Raw genomic sequence first — 5,850 nt, 5'->3', positions numbered from 1 at the left:
AAAAAAAAAAGGAAAGAAGCAAGCTGAGGATATTGCACATTGGTAGAGTGCTCTGGGTTTTATGGGGTATGACAGTTTAGGTCAGGATGGACTAAAATATTTTGAAAGGCTTAATCAGAGGAGGAGAACAGATGTGAAAGGAACATGCAGGGGAAAAAAGGTGCGCAGAAGTCTGCAGGTGGAACTATAAATTAACTGCGGGGAGCAGGGTGCAATTCCTCTAGGCTGGAATGTGGGAAGAGGGCAGGAAAGGGTGCAGGGAGTTTGATCTTAAAGGAGTCTGGATCCTGAGAAAGGAGGTGCTCCTGACACCCACAGTGCCAAGGGCGTACGGCTGCCAGGCGTTCCTCCAACCCCCCACAGCAGCGCCATGAGGTGCTACGCTGGTCTGGTCGGCAGGACCCTGCCAAGCCCTTTGTTCAGGCCCACATAGCCCTGCTACAGGCATCTTCATCCATTAGAGTTCTCAGCTCACTGCTTGGGGCTGAGCCATAGAAACGGTTCCAGCTGGGGTCTCTACACAAATGTGCCTTATGAGTCGTAGTTCATCTTACACCCAAACACCAACAACAGATCTTTGAGATACCCTTGATCTCCCATAGACAGCAGAGATTAGCCTCAAACTGCTCGGGCCCTGACCAGTGATTTGATACACAACATCTCCAGAGCCCAGTGGAGCTCCCTGGGCCAGGAAGTAGCCCTGGGAAGAGATGCTCAACTCTGGCCTAAGACCAAACCAAGGACTCAGAAGCGAGGCCTGATTCCCATGGCTGCAAGCAAGCTTCTTGAGCCTAGCAAGCTGCTACTAATCTCTGAATTGACGCCTTCTTCCTGGGTTTAGTGCCACTGTCACATCAAATGAACCTACATGAAGACGGTCATGGTACTGACCATGAGTTCCTTGCATAGCAACTCTTGTTCATGGTCAGCTGCTCCTGGCTTCACTGCTGGCCAGGTAGTTTCAGATACAGGACAGAGGCCTCAGCCTGGGGGAGGCAGCCAGGGCCCCTGTGGACGCACGTTCATCTCTCTCTCTCTCTCTCTCTCTCTCTCTCTCTCTCTCTCTCTCTCTCATCAGTTGTGGCTTAAACACAGGCTTGGGCATCATCCTTCTGGGATTAGGATCCTGCTCTACTTTTGCCATGGTACTTCAGCCAAGTGGCAGCTTCTCTGAGCCTAATTTCTCTTCTGCAAAAATAGAGTGATCCCGACAGCACCAACCCCATGGAGTTGTTGCAGGCACCTGGCTCACTGTCAGTCCATATGTAGGAAATATCTGTCCCAATCCAACTTATATATAGGGTTTGGTCAAGTGAGTTCTTCCCTGCCTCCGTTTTTCACTACCTAGGAGAGGCTGGAGGACCTGCTTTCCTATTTGTTCCTGGTACTCAGATATCACCCTTGTTGGCTCAGGGCTGTCCCAGGGAGGTGAAATCCTAAAGGTGCAAGGAGGCCTCAGATGATTTGGGGCCTGCACCCCAGTCTCTGCCAGATCCTGCAAGCAGCCCTTAGTAAATGCACCGCTGATTGCATCGCGTCGCCTTGCTGACAACTTTGGAATTAATATATGGGAGGGTCCTGCCCTCTAGCGGCCACCGTAGACCAGGCCCCTGCTCTCAGGGTTTCTGGGCTTTGGAAGAACTCTTAGGGCCTCATGTCTTCTCTAGTGCCTCCTACACAAAAGGAGCCAGGTACTTTGCCTCTCGGTGCCTTCATCTCTGCCCCGCAGGGAAGAAGGCACGGGGAACACAGGAAAGGACTGCCTCTTTGGGAAGGGGCTCTGGACGGCTGTCTCTTCTCAGGAAGCACAAATGTGCACCTAGCCAAATGCTGCAGGTTTTTCCTTGCTGTTATTGAGTCCTGGGCCATGGCTGGGACTGTGGCTTCAGTGAAGGGTTCAGAAGACCCCCAGCCCCTCTTAGCCTCTCTGTCCTCAGTCCTGGAGTCTGAAGAGTGTGAAGAGCTGCCTGATGAGAAGGATTCAACAGCAAAGAAGGTGGGCCTGACCTGGCCTAGCCTGGCCTGCCCTGGGAACAACTGGCACAAGGGATAGGAAGTGATCAGAAGAACGGAGTCCCAACTATGCCTAGACTGGCACATATAAGGTCAGGGGAAACCCCCAAGAAACCCCAGCCCCAGGGGAGACCCCTGTATATCTGTGGGGGAGGGCCTGTCCCAGGAAATTTGGTGTCCTGGGGTTCTGACACCTCCCCCTCCTACCCTCACTTCCTGTTTCCAATTATCACTAATTGGACAAGTAGACAGCCTTCAGACTGTGCAGCAGTCATGTCTTCCAGTCCCAAAGAGGCAGCCCCTGTTAGGGGCCAGGTGATCTAGGCTCTGGGGGATGGGCCCTAGGGTCCCTGTCATTCTGCGGGGGATCAGGTGATAGGGCCACATCTGCTATGCACCCCTGTGGCGTCTCTAGGAGATGGGAGCTATCCTAGGACTAGGGTAAAATGTGGGGGGATAGGGAATCTAAAAATACCCCCCCAAAAAAAAACTGTCACTTAAGACTCTCTAAACCTGACTAGTCTGGTCCTACTAGTCTATTCCTACAAACACAGCTTTTTGAATTTTTTATTTCTAGTTTTCACTATGCAGGCCAATCATTCCTTCCTTCCTTCCTTCCTTCCTTCCTTCCTTCCTTCCTTCCTTCATGTATTGGGTATCTATGGAGCCCCTTCTATGGTTAGGCCCAGGGATCACCAAGATAGACATTCTAGGCTGGACTGGGGGTGGTGCCTTGGAGGCTTGCTAAGGAGACAGGATCTTATCCTAGAGGTCTGTGAGCACTGGAAAGTTCAAGGCAAAACAGGGACAAGGCAGGTCTAGGAGCAGAAAAATTTCCTTATGTTTAACTCTCCCTTGCCTCTTAGACCTGGGCCTAGGCTGGCCCACAGCACATGGGCCAACACCTCTGGCTGGCTCCATTTTAATTTGGGTGGGAGGAAGGAGGTCAGGCTGGCAGCTCTACTTGGGCATGGAAGCAGCAGCTTTGGCTGGCACTCCCCGGGTGAAGCTGTGGGTCCCTCGATTCTCAGACTGAAAGCTTTGCTAGGAACACTAGGACTGGAGGGGGAGGACAAGCAGCCCCCAAATCCTTTGGGCTAGGGCAGTCCATAGGTGGAAAACTGGCCCTCAGAAAGCGACTGCTATGGAATCCGGTCTATTTGGGCAATCTGGTCTCTGGGCCAGAGTGAGAGCCCCGAGCCAGCCGGAACCCTTTGCATTGTATCACATGACTTAGGCTCTGGTCTGAGGTGGTAGAAGGAAGGAACCCTCCACCACACAAGTGTGTCCAGCTCGCTCCCCCATTCTCCTTAAATCTCTGCCAAGGAGATAAAGGCTCAGCTCTGCTTCCCTCCTTTCCCTACCCGAGAGACCAACCTGGTCCTGGGCAGTTTGGTGTTGCCGTGGCAACCACACACTTTCTTCTTCCTGACTTACCCAATCCCATCTAAGTTGGAATTTAAATCCTGGTGAATTATCTTTTTAGAAAGCATGGCTCTCTAAAGCCACGTACAAAGAGATGTATGCATCTCCCAAGCGCCTCTGATGTCCATGCCTGCTTCCTGCTGCCTGAGGCACAGGAGATGTGCCTTGCTTTCTTTCCCTTGTGTCCCTGGAGTAGTCCTAGAAATCCCCTCCAAGAAAATTCTCATGCACTCACAGGTGGGCTATTCAGAGGTGTGTGATGCTGGGATTAAGGGTGTGTGGTATTAGATTAGTCCACCAATTGGTTTACCTTAGCTCTGTCTGAGATAATCGGCAGGCTCACCCTTGATGTGAGTGATGCTACCCAAAAGTCTGTTAGCCTGCGTGGGATACAAGGGAAAGGGAGGCTTGCTATTTTCTGCTGTATTGCTACCTGCCATGGACTATTTCTGCTTTGCCGTGCCTTCCTGCCATGCTGTCCTGTGATGCATCCCGGAAAGATCAGGCTCAAGAGGTTTCAATTGGGAAGAAGGACTCGACTGGCATTTGGGCTCCAGACTATATCACGTTCTGGCAGAAAATCTGTCTGCATTTTGTTTCTATGTCCAGAGACTTTGCAAGAAACTAAGATTAAGTGTGGGAGAATAATCTGCCAGAAGAAATTTCAAGGCAGTCTGATGTTGAGGCAGTAATGTGACTACTGTTGAAGACTCTTATCGAGGTCTAAGTTGAGAATCAAGGGAAAAGGCCCAGCAGAATGATTTAAAAGGTGCTGAGTTTGATCAGAAAAAAGTTCCAGTAAAGTTTCTGCCTACAAAAATAGAATGGAGGAGAACTTGGTTGCTGAAAAGATTAGCAATAGAAAGTCAAGTGTTTCCAAAGAGGACAACAGAAAAGATGGCCTGGGGACACAATAAAAACCAGCAGAATGCTACCTTCTGCCTCCTCAAAATTGCAAAGGTAAAAGACTGCTTTGAGAAGAAAGCCCCAGTGTACCATGTTCCAGAATGGCAGCAGCCTACAGAATTTGTCTCTTGAGATTGGGTTCACAGCAGTCAGTAATCCAGCCACTCAAATTCTGCAACCAAGAGAGAAGGAAGCCTGGATACTGCTCCATCTGGCATCGGATCTTGGCATCATTTATGTGGTGCTGGTTTTAGATACATGCAGAATGCAAGAATGGTAATATCAGGCAGGCTTTCACCCAGATTTTCTTTCTTCCTTCCTTCCTTTCTTTCTTTCTTTCTTTCTTTCTTTCTTTCTTTCTTTCTTTCTTTCTTTCTTTCTTTCTTTCTTTCTTTCTTGGCAGAACCAGGGATTGAACTCAGGCCCTTGCGCTTGCCGGGGAAGCACTTATTCCACTGAGCCATCTCCCCAGCCTCTCACCCCGATTTTAGAAGGCTGTGTGCTCCTAGAAAGGCAATGTGTGAAGCCGCATGAAGCCTGAGGTACAGTGGAGACCCCAGACAGTAGAAGCCAGGAATGTGATCACCCGAGGAAATATGCAAGGGCTGAGCAAAGCTGGCCCAAGAGAGAAGTCATAGGAGCGACACCCACAGGTAGTGCCACAGGAATGGAGTCACCCAAACCCTTGGAGTTCACGTATCATCATGGATTGCCCTGGATGCTGGAGGTGGAACTATAGGACTTAATGTTTACCCTGTTGGATTTTGGACTTGCTTTGGTTTCAGTGCTTTCTATCCTCCTACCTGCAACTTTGGGAATGGGATTGTTTAGCTTGTACCACTGTATGTTGTAAATGTTTAGCTTTCCTTTGTACACAGGAGTGCTGCTAAGAGTTTGCCTTAAATCTCAGGGGAGACTTTGGACTTGGACTTTTCAGCAGTGCTGAAACCATTAGGATTTTGGCAACTCCTGGAAATGGACTAATTGCCTTTTGCATAAAGGGAGATGCACAAATCTTTTTGGGGGCAAGAGCAGAATGTTATGGGTTGTACAGTATCTAGATACCTCCCTCATCCAAAGGCTCGTGTGTTCATAGGTGGGTCATTTTAAAGGTGACTAGATCTAGGGTGTAGGATAGTGGGATTAAGGGTGTGTGGTACTGGATTAGTCCACTAATTGGCTTCCCCTCTTCTGGATGTGGGTACTTGGAAGGCCCACTCTGGGTGTGGGTAGCACCACCCAAAAGGCTGTTAGCCCAGATAGGATAAAAGGGAAAAGGAGGCTTGCTCATTCCCGTCTTCTGCCTGCCCTGCCATGAACTCTTTCTCCTCTGCCATGTCCCTGTTGCCATGCTCCTCTGCCTTGGAGCTAGCTGATGATGGGCTGAAACTTCTACAGACTGAAGCAAAACAGACCTTTCCTCTTCCTCCTTTAACTTGTAGGTGTCAGGTGTTTTGTCTCAGCTGGGAGGAAGGTAACCAAGACACAGAGGTCCCTGGATGTACA

This window comes from Octodon degus, unplaced genomic scaffold (genome assembly GCF_000260255.1).
Source record: "Octodon degus isolate 3935 unplaced genomic scaffold, OctDeg1.0 scaffold00043, whole genome shotgun sequence".
NCBI classification, from domain to species: domain Eukaryota; kingdom Metazoa; phylum Chordata; class Mammalia; order Rodentia; family Octodontidae; genus Octodon; species Octodon degus.
This window is presented reverse-complemented; position numbering follows the sequence as displayed.